The following is a 19,519-nucleotide window of genomic DNA, read 5'->3' as shown; positions in this document are numbered from 1 at the left end:
TTGAGAGTGCAGCCAATGCCATATGCACGACAGCTCGAAGTCGCTGCTTTGATGGGTTCCTCCGGAGAGCCAGCACTCGCGGTAGGAATGCACGCCTCAAAGCCAGAAGCGCGGAATAGCTCGCCCTTGTAGCTTTGGCTGTAGTCTCAGCTTAAAGGGGTTATGACACGAAACTTAAACGGATAGATTATTTTTGAAATGGAATGCTAGTAGGCTACTTAGTTTATACACCAAGATACGCGATTAATAGAGCCCTGTTAATTGCAATAATCAATCTATGAATTTTGATCATTTTCATCTGGCGACCAGGCAACACCGGCTAAGTTAGTCACACCATGGTGTCGACAAACCACGTGATCATGAACGCTCTCTCATTCTAGGTGCCCCCATGATCGCCCAAGCTCGCCCCAACGCGGTACGGCCAAAACCGCTCACGCAACTCAGAAACCCGAACGTTATTCTCGCTCTTGCCCCCGGCCCGTTGACCTTCCACCCTGCATGCGTCTGCGAGATCCCGTACAATAATGACCACGGCGAGTTCGTCCGTAACTCACCGTCGCTGGAGCTGGTTGCCAGCGGTTCGCAGTCAAAATGTACAGCTTCCAACATCTCTTGATAGCAACCACTCTCATCGCTACTGCGATCAATGTCGAGCACTTTGACAAGACGAGCGATGCTGTAGACGTAATCGTCACGGACCGCATGCTCGAAACGTGGAAGGTAAACGAGGAAACTGAAGCTCGTGACGCCAAGAGAGCAAAGAGAGCCGAGTCTGTGAGTACGTGCAAGGGGACGCCGCGCGGTTAGCTGATGGCGTCACCAGCCTCCAGCCTCGAATTCGGCCTTTTCGAATGGGGCGAATCCGAGGGACCCGCATATAAATCGATTTATCCACAAAACTATCGTGTCATTTTAGAGCGCAGCTCTTAGGCGCCCGTTTCCTGCTCGAGCGGCGTCGGCGTAACCGTGATGTCACGTGACCCCCCCCTGATGTCACTTGATCCCCCCTCCCTCCTCCCCCCCCCCCCCCGAGGTCATGGTCACTTGACCCCTTTGAGGTCACGTGACCCCCCTGAGGTCACGTCACCCCCTTTGAGGTCATGTGACACCCCCTGAGGTCACGCGACTTCAGGGGGGGGGGGGGGGTCACGCAGGATGACGAGGTGAGGAGGAGGAAGGAAGGGTATACCCTCCCCTCAGTACCTTCCCACCCTCCTCCTCAAGAGGTGCGCTCTAATTCGGCGTTACAGGGAGTTTTAAACGGCTTTTCTTTTTTTCAACAAATTTAGCAGGATCATAGGAACATACGATGGGTCCTAGCAGTCCAGTTATCTCACATTTTAATTCTGGCGTGTCATAACCACTTTAAGGGTGAACGGAGTTTAGCAACGTTGTCTAGTAGTCGCAATAAATCACTTATTGCAGACGAAAACACTACAGACTCTTCTGCATATGCATATTTCAAGAAACGTACATCAATTAGCGTTTCTGAATGTTGACTATTTCGTGTCGGTAGATCAACAACGCTTTCACCTCCGCACAACAGCATTATTTTAAGTAAATTTATTTGGATTAAGTTTCTTGCCTTTTTTTTTCGCAATATAAAAAAAAAACAGGTGATTGGAAACGACAAGGTTTATGAGACGCGTATTATTAATGCTAGCAGCATATTTCAGTTTTGTACCACAATTCACCAAACGAAACTGAGACGAAATATATAATGAGCCTGGCCTGACAAAAAAGCTTAAACATAACCTTAGAAACAATACCTAAAAATATAACATTGCATTTACACGCGCTTTTGTTAAAAAACGCGGAAAGGCAAAAAATAAAAGATGACACCAGCATTTTATAAACGTATTAAACGCGAAAACTGGCTGTTCTTCCCATTCTCAGAAACAAGTTACCAGACTCAGGTCGTCAAATTATATAAATATATATATATATATCGGAACAAATTAAACATAAATCTTAAAAAAGCAAAATCTGTTTATTATATAAAAACATATTTTCCCTAATCATTCATAACCCTAAACTGCTCTGGGCAACTGTTAATGAAATGCCGTATTTTCCGGGCTGTACTCCGCACTCAATGCACAGTCCGCAGGGGCAAATTTTGGGTCATAAATAGAGGTATTTGCATAGATAGTCCGCACACGGTACATGATCCGCATTCCGTGCGTAGTCCGCACTTAGTGTCTAGTCCGAACTTAAAAAGTATCAAACACGGCACACCTTGTCAAATGCGTACTGTATTCGCTCACAAAGAAGCTTTATCATACTAAAATCAACCTTAATATAGTCCGTTACTCATAAAATCCTTCTCGACTTGTCACAGTGAATGATCTAGAAAAAAAAAACCATCGTATAGTCCTCACCTGAAGATAGTGGAACCGTTTTCTTCGGCGCATCACTTGCGAACCAATTTAACGATCATTTCTTGGAAGCAGGTGCTTCCAAAAGCACAAACGCAATGGAAACTTCAAAATCTGCTACCTCATACATTTTACCTACTTACAATGATTCTTTGTAACGCCTACCTTAGAACAAGATATTGTATCCATTGTGAACGCATTAAAAATACGTGCTCGCCAGGCGACGACGATATCAGCGCGCTGACGATTAAGACTGCTATCGCATTTGCCACCTCGCCTCTCGTTTACGCTTTAAACCGAATGCCGATCACTGGCATCCTTCATAATTAAATGACAATCGCGCTTGTTACCATATTTTGTAAAGGGGAAATTAAGAATGACTTAGGCAACTATAGGCCGATTTCTGTACTGCCGCTTTTTTTCTAAAATCGCGGAGCGTATTATTTTTGAAAGAATATGAAACTTTATTGAAGCGGAAAAAGTAATTACTAAACAGATATATGCATTTCAAACTGGTAAATTCGCTGAAGCAGCATTATTAGACCTTAATTGACGTATACTCCATAACATACAAGAAGAACTCTTTGCTGTCGGGTTTTTCCTCGACTTCCGTAAAGCATTCGATTCTATTAGGCACAACATTTTGATAAAAAAAAATAGGCATATATGGCATTCGTGGAGTAGAATGTAATCTTGTAAAAAGTTATCTCTCAGGAAGAAAGCAGTACACGCAGCAACATAAAATTCAATCCTTGATAGGTGTAATAAAATATGGCGTTCCACAGCGGTCCATTCTCGGTCCCTTACTTTTCATCCTGTACAAAAATGATACTGTCAGCATCCCCTTAACCCAGGATATAGTTACATACGCTGATGACACTAACGTGTTTTTTTTTTTTCAGCTACAGATATTGTTTCTCTTGAAGAGCGTTTAAATGTACATGGCTCAGTGAGCTAAATATTTGGCTTAAAATAAACAAAATTTACGTAAATGTTAAGAAAACACGGTTTATCATTTTTCGTCCAAACAATAAGCCTTTGCGTTATGATGTAACGTTGCGCATCAACAGTTGTGAAATTACGCAAACAAACGCATGTAAATTCTTAGGAGCTGCCTTTAAATCTGATTGAAGTTGGATTGATCACATTAACAATGGACGGATAAAAATAGCCAGACATATTGCATTAATATACCGATTAAAATGACTTCTACCACTGAGTGTAAAAAAAAAATTATACTTCTCCTTAGTTTACTCCCACCTTGTGTATTGTCATCTTATCAGGGGTACGTGCAATAAGACCGGATGAGATCGACTTCTTTTGCTTCAAAAAAGGGTCTTACAAACAATGTTTATTCGTGAAGCTGTTGCTAACAAATGCGCATATAAGAAATTTGTCATATTATCATTTGCTGAGCTGTATAGTTTCTGCCTAGCTACTTAAACCTATTACATATTTAAACACGACTTGACCTAGTTTGCAAACAAACACTATCAAGAAACATAGCATAAAATATACGCACAACAAAACCTTGGTGGGGTCCAGGTCCCGAACAAACCATGGTACCCAAACTATTGATAATCAAATCATAGCCTTATGAAAAATGCATCCTTCCGTAATTGAATGTACTCAAGCAAGTGGAACAATCTACTAATTAAAAAAAAACCTTTAAAACTCCATCTTTTGTCTACTCTTAGCTATACCCAATAAAATGAATTTGAATATTTCAACAGTAACTCGACAATCATCATCTCTTTTTCGGTTTGTGACGTTAAACCTTATCGTACGTGTTGTAATGTTCTCGTTTTTGTTTATTAATTGAGCTGTTGGCTCCCCTTGCATTGTGCTTGTGCTAGGAAAACATACAAATACATTGCATATATTTGTGTTTATGTTTTACTGTGTGATGTGCAATCTCGAGGTGACGGCCTCGTCAGGTTGGGGTCCTTTAGCCGCCCCTCAAGGACCTTCGTACTTTGTATTTATGTCCGAATAAACTTTGATTGACTTCGATTGATTGATTTCAACACAAGTTCTTGAAAAAAAAAACAATCCCTGTGCGCTCGTCACCTGTAGATTGCCAGTACAGGGTACAGTTTAAACTCTTAAACATAGGTAGTCCCCGTGCTAGAGTCCGGTAAAATACGATATTCGATGGAATGGCCTCGGAGAGGATGCATCGTGGGAAACTTGTCTTTTCGCACAAGGAGTTTTGAAAACGTTGTTGTCGACATTTGGAAAGCATGTTGGCCCTATTTCCTGCCAAAATACAGGCCATGGCGTTTGCTGTAGGTGCCTAGAACCCGTTTCCGACTGGTGTGTTTACTGCGTCCTAAAAAGTGTCCCATTCATTAGGAGTGTCATATTGACGCCGGCCGCTCTCATGGCTGTGTCAGAGTAGCGATTGCGGATGTGCAGTCCACGGAAGCTTCGGCAACCATGAGTTGAGACTCCGCCGCGACAGCGACACCCACACTCCCTCGTATTTTTTGCCGGAACTTCCAGCACCAATCGCCAGGATCGCGACATGCGACAACATGACACGCCGGCTTCTGTGGCACCATTTGTTGCCAGTTCGAAACTACTTTCGCAGTATGTGCGTGATATGGGACGCTAAACACACCAGACGGAGACGGGTCCCCAGGCAGCGTTCTCGGCTAGCGCATCCACGTACCCGCTTCAGCTTGCTCGAGTTGAAGGCCGGCGATATGAGCGTCCTCAGTTCCCGCCATCTGCGACCGTAAAGCCTCGAGAGTTTCTCCTCGTTGACTGGAATGCCACTGGACATCTCGACGTATTGCTGCAGATGGAGGGGGTAGGTGAGCGCCATCTTTTGTAAGCACTGAAACCTTATTGTCATCGCTAGGCACCTTCACTGATGTTTTTTTTTTTTTGTATTTTACCTATTGTAAGTGTGTCTCGCGGTGCTGTACACGTACTGTTATAGTGTTTTGTCCTAATTATGATGTGGTGTACAGTCGTCTAGAGAAACTAAATTATATAAGCTTAGGAAATACTCATTCAGCGGCGGTCAAGCCCGGTCACACCCATACAAAAGACAGCCTGCAAACTATTTGTGAGGCCTTCCTTTGATGACGGTCAAATTGGACATACATAAACTGCCTGGAGACATCTTTGAAGCGCACATATGTATAAAGCAAACACATGCTTCAAAGATGTTTGACACGTATCCGCAGATAATCCTCTCATCATGTGTACAGCGAACACCATGAGTCTTTTGTACAATGGGTGAACAAGGTTTTGACTATTGGAGCGTTGCAAAGACTTCATCCTTGACCTTTATGGATTGAAACACTACCAATGCATATCTGCAATCATTGCAGCCACGAGAGTGCCGGCGTTCGTGAACAAGCGGCACGTTTAAGATTCAATCTGCAGACATTATTATTGTGTGTCATAGAAGAGATACGTAACAAAAATAGGCCTCAGCAGCTTCGGTCAAGGAACAGAACTCCGAGTTCTGCCGGGCGTTTTTGATTTTTTTAAAGATTATATTACGTTAAAGTGGTTTCGTTTCGAGTACTTCGTAGTGATTATCGTTCTGGACTTCTGCATTGACAGGATTAGATGGACCAACAAATAGAAATGCATTATAATTTATCTAGGGTTCCGCTAAAAATTGCAAACGACCACACAAAATTTGGTGCGCTCGACAGCGGCAACTGTTATGTTCGTGAAAGATCTGGTTTAGGATATTTGCTTCGGGAGCTTTGCGTTTGGAAGAATGGTTGTAGGAGATGTGATTTTGGTTAATGTTCTTTTTTTTAGGGGATGCACTTTCATGTCGTGGAGTTTACGAGATGCGCTTTTACGTGATGTGTTTGTATGAAATCTGTTTTTGGGAACATGCGCTCTTGGCGACAAACTGAGACGTGCTTTTTAGTTGAAAGGCTCGTATGGGATGTTTTGTAGACGCGCCGGGAAACCTATCAGGGACACGAAGTGGCAGCGGTTTTGGAGACGCTGCTGGCTTGGTAACAACGAGAGAGAAGGACGACAAAGGGAGCGATATCGCGTCTAGTCATACATGACGTGGTTGTTCGAGGGGCGACGGTGGTGAGGAGGGAGCGATAGTGCGGCGGCGACGGGGCGGCGCGTGCTCCGAGGCCACCTGCGTTTTTCATACGGACGCTGTTGGATTTCACCGGGAAAGGCACTAACAGCTGCCGCTGTAAAATGGGACTTCAGTAGAATGGAGCAAATGGGTAATATACTTTTTGATTGGCACAGTCGCGCTCCATAAAATCATGGCAATCTGTAGGCGAGCAGCAATTGGACTCGAAGTTTTTCAGTGTTGCCAAGTTCATTAACCATAGCAAATCGCCTGAGTTCCGGTGCTTCTTAAATTTGCTTCGTTTTGTCGTGGGCTCATGCTCAATCATATCCACGCTAAGAACTTGTAGAAAGCTATAGCTTTGCATATCGCGTTTCCCTTAGTTTTAGATGTATAACACAACATAAGCTTGCAAGCGTGGGAAACCATTTCTATGCTGAGTGCAAGTTCGTCTGCTTCTTTTACAGGGGTTGCGGTGACGTCCAAACGCCGAGCGTTGATTGGCTCGATTGAAATTAGGAAGAGTGAGTAGACCTGAAGGTAGCTGGCATTGAGGTCTATACACACTGTCCTTCCAATCAAAGCCTATACGAACTCGGCGTTCAGACGTCACCGCAACCCCTGCACAAGACGCAGACGAACTTGCACTCCGTATAGGCCTACACACTGTTTAGAAATAAGTCAGCCTTTGCCCCAGGAAAACGTCTGCGCTTGCTCCATGCCGAAAACAGCACCATTACAGCGGTGGTACGTCAGGGCCATGTTCAGGTGTTCAAAAGAGCATGTAGCAGCACCAGAAGGAGGAAGAATCCCCTCCCCCAACGCACTCTGCAATCAAAGATTGGTAATTTCCTCCTCTTCGTCGTTTTTTTTTTTTCTTTCGCTAAGGTGAAAGTAAGAGAGGCTTCGTGAGTGGAGATTGTCGTGCTGTCCTTAAAGGGGCCCTGCAATCATATTTAAGCGTCTGCCTTTTTTTGCGGTTTCCACATCTCTTGGGGTTCCGGCAAGCAAGCGGGCACGGAGAGAGTAACTAAATATCAGTGCGTCATATTTTAACCGGACGACGCGGACACCTCCTCCACCTACGGGGGCGACCCGCGGTACCGAAAGCGCGCGAAATGTGAGGTATTTGGTCCTGGGATTACTACTGGTCAGAGCCTCTAAAACCCTCTTTTTAGTCAAAATACAAAATATAAGTGGCGCGAGCCGTTCCAATTCTTCATTAAAGTAGTTTTTGTTCAGTATTTTACATCAGAAAAGAAACAAATGCAGTTTATAAAGTCCGGAAACCAGAAATGACCCGTCGTCGTACCCGCCACCAAGCGGTAAAAAAGGTGGCACATACTAAAAACGAATAGTGGGATCAGGCTCCGACGAGTGGCGAGCGTAGAAAGGTCCTGGATGTACGCGGCGGCGCTGCGGTCGTTTATGGACTCGAGGATCCGACCGGTTCCGAGCGTTCCGAGAGCCTTCGGCGCAGGTTTGGCTTGCTGTTCGGCCGTTTCGCGGTATGGCAGCGCGAACTGGCTCCCAGGCTTAACTGATCTTTATCCCGTGTTTGCTGTCGTTTGTGGCCAATGAAGTGTCATGCCGAATTATACTTTAATCGCGCAGCAAATGCAATGCGACCCGCCCTGGCTACCCGCTTCATACAGCCTATCCAGCACAAGCCTTAGTAGCGCCCTCTCGAGCCGTCGACACGGAGTGCGTCAGCCGTGAGCGCTCGCTGAGCTCACTACCCCTCCTCTAGTTCACGGCCACTGAAGCGACCGAGGACGTCATGACGGAGGTTATTTTTTGCTTGTTTTTGTAATTTTAATTTGTCTATAACTTTTAAAATAAAGCGAAGTTCGAGAAATTTTTTTTCATTAAATTACTACGTTTAGTGCGTTCAGGTTCGGTGCAAATTAAAAGCCAGCAAAAAAGTCATTTCAGGGCCCCTTTAAAAGGTAAATGCAAACAAACAAAGAAGTGTTTTTAAACAGCCTAATTGGGACATGCATGTCACAAAACAAATGTTCCAAGAAAAAAATAATTTTTTTAGGAATATTTGCGCCACAGGACGTAATTTAGTCGGAGTCAGAGCCTCTCCACATTTGAAACTCCCGCTCTTTCGACCCCCGCGTAAGAGGAGGACGCCCCGCCCCTCGCTCGTGGATTTGCTCTTGGGTTGACTTGGCTGCGGAGTTGAGCGACGCAGCGTGTTCATTTCCGGTGAGATCTGGGAACAACGCACGTTAAACATGGCGCCGGCATTGCTTTGGTTTGACGGGACGCGAGAAGCTGCGCGGTTTGCGAGCACATAGCGAAGACGTGACCGGAGAAGTGCCCCTGTGATGTTCACGGAAGACGGAAAGTATCATTCGTAATCGTCGTGTGTTCATTGAGAGCGAAGGAAGTCACACCAGCCAAGGTTCACGACAGCGCTGCGTTGACTTCGGCGATCTCGTTCTGTTTGGTGCAACACTGCGATGCGACAAAGAACTGAAACGTTCGTGGTCTGCGTGGTGCAGTGCTTGGAAGTAGACACTGACATTAACACGGAGCGCAAATTGGTTGTTGTGGCGTTGAGGTTCAACGGGTTCAGTCCCGTCGTCGTCAGCTGATCCAGTCAAACTTGTCCGGGAGGACGCAGCGAGCGTTTTTAAAAGTAAATCTTCCTTTGTTCCGTTCCAAAATGTGAAAGATTCCCGACGCATATCGTGAGTAAAAAGCAGCGGGCGTTTGCAACAAAACTACGTCGTTTTAATTGAACAATGGACTCCGAATCGTTGTCCTAAATCTGCCGTCTTTATACTTCGTGTTGGACTGCGTTTGCACAGCGACGTGTTGCTCTCATCGTGCGGTGTGAATAAATTTGGGCAAGATTTCCTACCTGCCCACGGATGCATGAACTGAGACCATTTTCTTACGTAGTGAACATTGTGCTCTTTTTTATTTTGGGAAGACGCGTTGTGCATTTATTACGGTACAATCACTTGAAAGTTCAGAAATTGGGGAGGGCGAGCAAGCTTTCCGAACTTTGTGTTTTTGCTCTCCGGCACTGCCCCTAGTTTCAAGTTGCAGTTTCAATACACATACCTGCCAGCAGCCAGCAGGTACACTGGGAAGTCGGGACGGTGCGGACTCCGTGTTTCGCGCTTTTCGCAAGCTGACTGGGGAAATGCTTTTGCAAGGTGTGCGGAATATGCGGCCGATTTTGTTATGCCCGTCGTTTGCGTCTCTCCAGCAAAACGAATAACATAATGTACAAAGCCGCATTCACAAGCCAAGATCTACGATAACAGCACACATTCATTCAAACAACTTTACGTAAGGTGGTTCGGAAGCCGAGAAAAAAAAAATCTGTCGGCCAACGCAGAATTCGGACGTTCGAAGGCTTCGGCGGACAGCTACTACGTAAGCTGTGCCAGGAAGGCTCGCTGTCGGGATCACTCAACTGACATCTCCGAAACGTCAGCAATTGCACGCGCAAACAAAAAAAAAAAAAAAAGAAAAAAAAAAGCACGCTAAGCAAGCAAGGAGGAAAACGAAAGAACCGCGCTATGACAGCCGAAACCCCGCGTCGCTTCCTGTCACCCCTGACACCTGCGACAGCTGCTAACCACACGTACTTCACTTCAGGAAGTCACCTGGGTCAACACGAAGCACTGATCACTTCGGCGAGATGACTAGTCGAGCTATGCGAGACAGGTGGGAGCATAGACTTCGGCGGCCATGAAAGAATGGCGAAGCTTTTGTTTGTTAGGGTATGAATCCAAACGGAAGTGCCCGCCTTGTAAACCTTTTGCAAAGAATAATAACTCTCATCGCGTGGGTTATTTTTTAAACGTAAAAATATGCCACTCAAAAGGAAATTGCAACATATAACAAAGGTTTAACAACCAACATTTAAGCTGTCAATCAATCTCTTTGCCAATAAGAAGTATAGCAGCCAATCGGTGAAAAACGTCACAGAACACAAACTTCATTGTTTATTTTACTTTATGTTTATTTGACGTGCCTTAACAATGTGTTCAACTGCAATGAATTCGGATTTAGCGAGCAATATCACTTCAAGTAGTAATAGCCAGTATAGCTTCACAATGCGTGTTCTCACGAAAATTCGACGTTTTATGTTTGTGCAATCTTCGCGATAGCCAAAAAAATGTGCCTATTATAAGATGAATTTCGCACCTGTCTTGCCGAGAAGTTCTCAAAGTTTCTGATAAATATTTGCCTGAGCAATTCGGGGTCACGTATGATCATCACGGGTCTGAAGCCATCAAAGAATCTGAAAGAAAATATAACGATGTGATTGGCAGAAAAGCAATGGGTCATTAGAATACTTTTTTGTGTATCATAGTAGTGGATTAATGTTATTTCCTTTAACATTTCCCAACGAGAATAATTTGCTACATTATTAGAGTGATTCTTAGTGGGGGAATGTTGTACCAAATATGACAGCAAGCGCTTTTTTCAAAATTATCTTTCGGCATTTGTGTGTTACCAGGCATTTTAGTTATCCGATAGCTAGGATGTCCACAAGGGGCCTCTGCGCTCTCAAACAAACCGGAAACATCAGCGCCTGTGCATATAGCAAGCCTAAACTTTTACTGAATGTATATTAGTGGATTCTTCTGGATGAAATGTTAAGGCACAGCTCTCTTCCTCTGAAAAATTACACCACAAACCTCGTCAACATCAACGGCGGACGACAGAGTTGGCGATATTTGTGTCGCTTGGAGCTATCTCCCAAAAGGCGAAAAAACAACACGTCGACTGCAGTTTGCACCCTTCGGGAAATGATTGGACGCGTTACAAGTATCAATAACTCGGTCGTCTGTGGACCCGTGTGTCATTGACCCTGGCAAGTTTTTTGGTGTATTTTTGTGAAAGAGAAGGAAGCTATGATTTGATATTTCATCAACGGGAATCCACCACATCAATGTCCATGGGGTAAGAGTTTTGGCTTCCTAATGTCCATGCACTGATTTTTCCCGCTCCTTTCATATCACAGAGATTCATTGCAGACACCCCATACCATAAAACCGGCACTTTCGTTAACCACTGCTTCCCAATGTGCCGACAGACATCTGAATATCTGAATAGTTTCCGGTTCGAGCAAAGTAAAAAATAGGACAGAAGAACATGGCTTTCCACGCTCTTTTTGTTTTTCTTTTTGGAGGGAACGACATTGAAACCTTCAGGTGGGGAAGGTCAACGATGTTACTACACCTGACAACGAAGGTGCACACTGCTTAAGTTTCGAAAGAAGAACACTTTGGTTTCCGTTTTCATTGATGTGTCACCTAAACCAGTTAACTTTTTTTATAACTTTGTCTTGAAAACACTTATTCTTCGTTCTTTTTTTAGCAAAGACCAGACATTTACTTCACGATGTATACAAAGAGAAGTTTCGGCAAACAAAATAAAATATGTTCATCTACAGTGACCCTGAGACGTAGGAACAATAAAAAAAAATATGGACAGAACAGCGAAGTTTTATTGTTTTATTGTTCCTACGTCTCAGGTTCACTATGAATGTCATTCACCAGTTCGTCTGCGTTTTTTTTTACCTTTCTTCACATGTTTATCTAAATTAATAGCCTGGCTGAAACGCTGTAATATATATATATATATATGTGTGTGTATGTATGTATATATATGTTAAAGAACATTCGGATTAGTTATTTTTATATGGCGTAGACTTCTTCTAGAGGTGAAGGCCACAAGAGAGACAGGCAACTCAAATTACCCAGCGATATCGCCATATTTGGTGGCCCATTTTTCTGTTGCTTCCAAACTGCCCTGGAAAATAGAAACATAACTTTTCAGGGATACGGAATCAGAGGAGGCATCACAATAACGTGTCATTTGAGCAGCACCGAGTTCAAATAGACACCAAAACGAATTTAACCTTTGAAAAAAATGTGTAATGGCAAAGCAAACAGTGTGTAATGGCAAAGCAAACAGTGTGTAATGGCAAAGCAAACAGTGCGTAATGGCAAAGCAAACCACGGTATAGTTTTCGACCTCCAGTCATGACGGCCTCATCAAACACGGCATGACGTCGTTAAAGGCGATATTCTAGTGCATTACCGCGGTGCACAATTACCTGCACATGTTTAATGGGGTCTTCAAACAATCTTGAAATCTAATCTGGAATGAATATGTTCAAAGCCGCTTTGTAGTCGCCAAGATTTATCAGGAGCAGGGTCCGTAGCGCCATCTGCCCGAAGTCAATCCGTCGAACCGAACCAAAAATCATCAGTCATGTATGAACTCAGAGTACAGTCACAGTGATATCTGCAAGACCTTATTGAACCCTAATGCATCCTTATGTATCATGGAGCAAACCTGCACGTGATGACCTTGTGAAGATGCGCTCTGCTTCATCTTCCGCGGGCGGCGCTCTACGTGGAAGAACCATCGTAGATATCTGCTCGGATATTGCCACACTACTATACCTTATGCGCGCAGAAGCCCTCTAACCGACGCCGCATGAAACTAAAGTGGCATGATGTAACGTCACCGCAACTGGGGCCATCTAGCGAGGGCTGCGCGAGACAGCTATGTGAAGTCGTCCCTAGCAGATACGCCTTGTTAGACGTCGGTTTGAAGCAGCTGGGGTGGCTCTTTGGTAGTACTGTCGCTTTAAAATCGGAGGACCCAGAATCGTATCCTAAACAAACCGCGGCTTTTTTTTTTCTCAAATTTTTTCTTCCGTTTTTATGCATTTGGACACGTCGACGACGGTTGTTTACACTTGTGTTTCCCCGTGCAGTGTCTGATGGTAGCAACAGGCCACGAACATCACCGATATCTGGTTGTGGTTTTAGAAGCGATCCAATCGCAGCTTGAAAACCTCCTGACTGCTGGATAAACAGAGGAGCATCCGAAAGTTCACGCAACCGGAAACTCATTTCCTTCAGCTCGCTATTGAGCACGTGACTCGGACGACGGTACAAAAGTTGAAAAAGTACTCCAAAATATTTTGTTTGCATTTTTATATCAAAGAATGCTTTTTAAATCAAAGCCTTAATCTCAAAATTATGTACATTCGTGCAATTTCCCGTTACATTTAGCGGAATAATTAATGCCACGTGACGTTAATGAAGTGATGTAACACCGCAATAGACAAGACCACGTCGCGTGACGTCAAATTTTATGGGGAAATCGACATCATGTGACCTAATATCGTGGTGACTTCATGACAATTGAAATTTTCCAGCTAAATTTAGTGCTAATATTGCCGTCGCCTGAACTAACGTCACGTGACGTCATTATTTGAGCCAGTGACGTAACGTCATGTTACGTGCATTTCCCCAATAAATTTAGCGGGAAAAGTTTAAGTGACATAGTCTGATCAATTTTGCGAGACGTCCGGTTACGTACGTGATGTCAATTTTTCTAATAAATTTCGTAGTGAGCTAGCAAACGGCGTCGTCCACTCCGGGATTCGACTCTTTAATTTCTTCTAAACGAATTCCGACGGTCACTCCTGAAATACTGCATTCGATGCATTAGGAACCGAAGTGTCCAATATTGGGCCACTAGTTATCCTGTTACGTATATGAGACTGAGGTGTACAGTTAACAACGAAAAAACACAACATATACAGCGCGGTGTATATGTGGTGTTTTGTGTGTGTGCTAATCGTGAGCTGTGAAGTCGGTAACATGTTCAGCCGACTCGCCTAAGATGTACCTTGGACAACAAAGAACCTTTATGTTTACAAAAACCTGCCCCTGAACACAATGAGCCGCGAAAAAAATCTTTGTGTGTGTGTGTTTTTGCAGATTCTTTTGAGCTTTTCTTATGTGGAATGGGGTGACAGTCTTGTTTTCGGGGTTTTTTTATATAAAATATATTTGTAGAGACATCGGCTGCGTGAGTTCGAAAAGTTTTTTAATTGCAGCCCACCAAGCAAAGGTGCCAATGAATTTACTGAAAAATGAGGTACCATTTCCAGGATTTCAAGCAGATTTCCATAGATGGGGTGAGGTGTTGGTCCCGGTACACCCAAATCTTTAAAGAATGTCGCCTTCTTCTTGCACGACTTGTAAACGCTGCAGAAAAAGCGACGCAATCTTTGAGGGACTATACTCCAACCAGTGAACCTTACACTAACGGGCTTTGACAGGAGACACTTTTTTAATTATCGTCATCATTGTTTGCGACGCTACGGGTAGCAGAGACGGTGCAGGTCGTGGTTCTATGGCAGGGATCTCCAAGCCCCGGCCCGTCGAGGTCTTCCGACCGGCCCGTGGCAGGCCGCGGTCCTTTCAATGAAACCCGCCCTTCGGCCCGCAGCCCGCGGCCCGCTTCCAGCAGGTCCCGCTACTAGCGTTGCCAAAATGAGCGCACGTAAAAGAAGGGCGTCGCAACACGCACACACACCATAAACTAAGTTATCAGAAATTAGGACTCCGCACAGAGACTCCAAAAAGTATTCCGGTATATGAACAGTAAGTCATATGCATTTCGGAGCCAAGATACAGAAACTGGTATACTTTTTTTTTATAAAACTGGATATCACTGAGATACTTCCGCAAAAAAACCAAAAACATTATTTCGGAATACAGGCACAGATTCATAAACTCATTCTTTCTTCCCGAAGACTAGTAGGTGCGGAGGGTGCAGTTCGTGGTGAGTGCAAATGGCAGGCCGTGTATTCCTCAAGTTCATACCGGTTTATGCACGTCCCCTTACATGAAGCTTTCTTATCTATTCACGGATACCATCTCGAATGCATATAAAACATATTGTCGCCCCCAGTGACCCACAGGTACTGGAGGTAAACGACGACTCGCCATGCTTGAAAGAATCCGTCGGCCCAAATTGCATCCTACTTTTCCTTGAAGGTGTGTCTCCATTTGAGACACACCTTCAGAGCAAAACAGGATTGTGGGGGAGCTTATCCTGCTATTCTTACAAGTTACCATTCTTCCTACTTCCTTTGTTCTGTGTGGTACCTTTTCCTCTATTTTGTTTTTGTGACTCTTAATTTTTGTTATGATTTTCTTGGCGATTATCAGACAATTAGGCTTCCCCAATGCAGGTATGGTTGCGCGGCGGATGCATATTGTAAATTCAAGGACCCCTTGAACCAAAAATTGATGTTCAGTTTGTCCTAAAAAATCAACAGCTACTTTTTCACAAGAAATGTAATGAGATCCCCAACCCTGGCAGTGTATTACAATAAAAGTGATATATAAAATAAAGTGCTAACAAGCGCTTTTAGGGCTGAAGTATCGAAGCGCCGGTAGTCTTTGTGCACTGTTTTCTACCCAAATGAAAAAAGCTGGATAATGAAAATAGAATATCCAGCGCTTTCCCCCAGTACAACGCCTATCACGGTATATATATATAACTTATACTTGATGATACGCTCGTACCTCAGTTTCATTTCATCCAAATATATATATATATATATGGATAAAATGAAACTGAGGAACGAGCGTATCATCAAGTTGAAGAAAGGCAAGTAAAACTCCAGAACCCGTCGCGTATGTAATAAACACTTCAGTGAAAGCCGCGTCGTGTATCCTTTAGTTACTCTGCCTTTCGTCAGTGCTGTTCGCTTATTAGTGTAAAGTTTTTTGCTTTGTTTTTGTTTTAATTTAGTGAACCAACAAAGAAACATTTCCTTTAAGAAACTAGCTGGAAGATGCGGTGACTTGCTTCCGAAGTGAGTTATTTCAACTGAATGTGTCCATTCGTCAATTTGACGCGAAACATGCAAAACCACCTTCGCTATCGAAACCTGTTAGGTAGTGATACTGCAGCGAAGAAACGGAATGTGCTTTGCCATGTGCACAAACATATAGTAATATCTCCAAATATTTGCTTGCACTCGGTACAGTGTCTGAATTGTAGATGTAAACTTTTAACATACAACAGTTCAGTTAGATATTTAGGCGTCTTTGTTGACGAACACAAGCTGTGGAATGCGCATTTGGAATCTGTTGTAAAAAAAACTATGAGTCGTATCTGCGTATCTGTATAAACTCAGATGTATGTGCAGCTTGAAGATAAGATTGGTTGTGTTTAATTCTTTGGCGGAAGCTGCATTGCGGTACGGTATTACACTGTACGGCCCCCATTGTTCAGAGTACAAAACAATACCGATAGGTAGGATACTAAAACACATGGTAAACAACATATCATATGGAACTTCATATCAAGTATTGGAAACTCAAGAGAAAGCTAAAGAGCTGGGAATCCTGTTTTTTAAAAGGTTTTTTATATACGTAGCAATAACAAATAATTATTTCAGTAATTCCTACAAAACTGTCGTAAATAAAAATAGAGATTTGAGACGTACTGAAAGATACGTCATTCTGAAAATATACACACTGTATGGAAAGAAAAACAGAAATCATTACATTCCTTCCTTATTTAACGAACTCCCAGGGTCCCTTATGAATATGGAATCCACTAGGGTACTAAAAAGGAAACTAAGGAATTGGTGTCAAGCATCTGAGCTATAGATATCGTAGCCTGACCGTTCATGGTTGCGTGAGTAGACTTGGCTATAAGCACCTATATTTCATGCTCTAAAGTGTTCCTTTTTGTATTTATTTGTGTTGCTAATTTTGTGTTCCTTTCATTTCTTTTTTTTTTTTGTGCCGCGGAGTGTTTTCTTTTTTTTTTTTGTAACAACACATATTTTATTTGGTCGCCTGGCCCCACATACAAGCAGAATGCTGCTTTTGTGGGCCAGCTATTTATTTTGTATGACTTGATTTGAAAATAAATATTGAATTGAAATTGAATTTGTATCGATTGTCGTTACTCTTAAAAGGAGTATCGAGGAACTTTAATCTCGCCACCTAGAGAGCCTAGATGGAAAAGAGGACCCATTCCACACCATGGCGAGCGTTTCAAAATCCACGGCGGACGCTTCCTGCGGGGATTGGTCCCAAGTGCGCATGCGCGGCGTTTTTTGCTTGGCGAGGTGGAAAGCAGGCGGAAAGGCGAAGACGTTCGCTGACCGTCGAAGCTTCCGTCACCTCCTCGCAGTTCACGTTGCAAAGACGTTTCATAAATCATTAATGTAGATGGAAATAAGCGAAATATCATTATTATCATTATTAAGCCATGTGACCCCGATGGAGCAGTTTCGTCGACCGTAGATCACTCACACACACAACTACAGCTTTGACAGAGACGGAGCACTGGAATAGGAACGCTAGCCTCGACTATGTAGCATAAACGGTTGACGCCGAGTATAGATGTAGTCTGCTTTGAATGTGCTACCATACCGCAAACGACTGCTTGTTTCTGGTGCACGACACAAATAATACATTATTATTATTATTATTATTATTATTTATTATTATTTAAAAAGAACGGTCTCCCTGGATGGAAATCAGAATTTAGGCGTCTAAGGTCTTCATGCAGGGAAGTTATGAGGCGTGATCGTCAGAGGTACGTTAATTCTGTTGAGCTGCATTTAACTCAGAATCCCATGGAATTTTGGAAATACGTTCGGTCTCGATCAAAGACAAAATGTGGGAGGGAGATCACATTGCTGAACTCACAGGGAAACTCGACCACAGATGTTTGCGAAATTTTTGCCCACCATTTCCAGTCCGTATTTAGTCATCAACCGAACTCTCCCATTAACGCCGCGCCAGCTGCCTCTAGTAATTCAACCTGTATTGCGTTTTTTGATGAGGAGCTATTACACGAGTGTGTAAAGAAGATGAAGCCGTCTTTGTCTTCTGGCCATGACGGCATTCCGTCGGTCCTATTGAAGGCCTATAGTGCAATATTTATCCCTATTTTGGTACACATCTTTAACAACTGCGTAAGAACCGAACTGTTTCCCGTCTTGTGGAAAACAGCACTTGTTGTACCCGTACATAAGTCCGGTGCAAGAACAAGCGTCTCAAAGTACAGGCCTATATCTCTTCTTTGTACATTTTCAAAACTGTTCGAAACAGCTTTACACAAAATATTGTCGTTTAAGCTCAAACATTCTTTCATCCCTAGCCAACATGGTTTTATGGCGGGTCGCTCAACCACGACTAACCTCACTTGTTTCATGTCAACTGCTGCTCAGGTCGTCTCTAATAGGGGCCAACTTGATGTAATCTACTTTGATCTAAGCAAAGCGTTTGATCTTGTAAATCACGACATGTTGCTGGCAAAGCTGTCAAGGCTTGATGTCCACAGGTCGTTACTTTTATTGCTCAAAAGTTACTTGCGTGATAGACTGTGTTTTGTCAGCTCGAATGGTAATTCGTCTGCTGCTTATCAGGCTACGACGGGTGTACCTCAAGGTTCCGTTCTTGGCCCCCTTCTGTTTTCAGTTTTTGTGAATGATGTTTCGGCTGTGATCCGTCACTCTTCCGTTCTACAATATGCAGATGACATTAAGATGTTTATAGAGGTACGGGACGAACGCGACTGTGTTCTGCTACAAAATGATGTATATGCATTCGAAAACTGGTGCAATCAGAATGCCCTAAAACTAAATAGTTCGAAAACTAAAGTCATGTCCTACACTCGAAAGACACATAATATTATATTCTCTTATGACATTCAGTCAGTTCTTTTGACACGTGTGAATGAAATCAAAAACCTTGGAGTTGTATTTGATAGTACATTATGCTTTTCGAGTCATGTTGACCCTATTGTGAGCTCAGCTTTACGTACGCTTGGTATCACGTGCCGCATTACTAAAGAGTTTAATAACCCTAGTACTTTTGTCACGCTGTACAGTGCTTTATGTCGACCACACGTCGAGTATGCCTCTGTTGTATGGAATGGAATCTGCGCGACAACCTCGGCTAGAATCGAACGTGTTCAGAATAAGTTCTTATGTATCTACAGACATCGTTTCTCGTCGCGCAATGCGTCCACCTCAAACGATGATCCAGCAGTCCCAGACCAACATAGCTTGGCATTGCCCACCCTGCGGCGTAGGAGAGAAAATGCCGACATCCTATTTCTGTACAAACTTATTCATGTCATCACTGACTGCACATCATTGATATCAAATGTGCGTTTAAAAATTCCCGTAAAAACTACAAGGCAAAATGCATCCTTCTACAATGCTCCCGTAACTAATCTTCAC

At 43.5% G+C, this 19,519-nt stretch overlaps 1 pseudogene; it reads left to right on the top strand.

The window, feature by feature from the left end:
- The first annotated feature begins 3,420 nt into the window (after positions 1-3,420).
- LOC121838543 lies at positions 3,421-7,484 on the top strand (annotated as a pseudogene).
- Positions 7,485-19,519: the final 12,035 nt, after the last annotated feature.

Source organism: Ixodes scapularis, unplaced genomic scaffold (assembly GCF_016920785.2).
Source record: "Ixodes scapularis isolate PalLabHiFi unplaced genomic scaffold, ASM1692078v2 PGA_scaffold6__148_contigs__length_123643588, whole genome shotgun sequence".
NCBI lineage: Eukaryota > Metazoa > Arthropoda > Arachnida > Ixodida > Ixodidae > Ixodes > Ixodes scapularis.
Note: the sequence above shows the minus strand (reverse complement) of the source record. Positions and strands in the feature narration are given on the sequence as shown.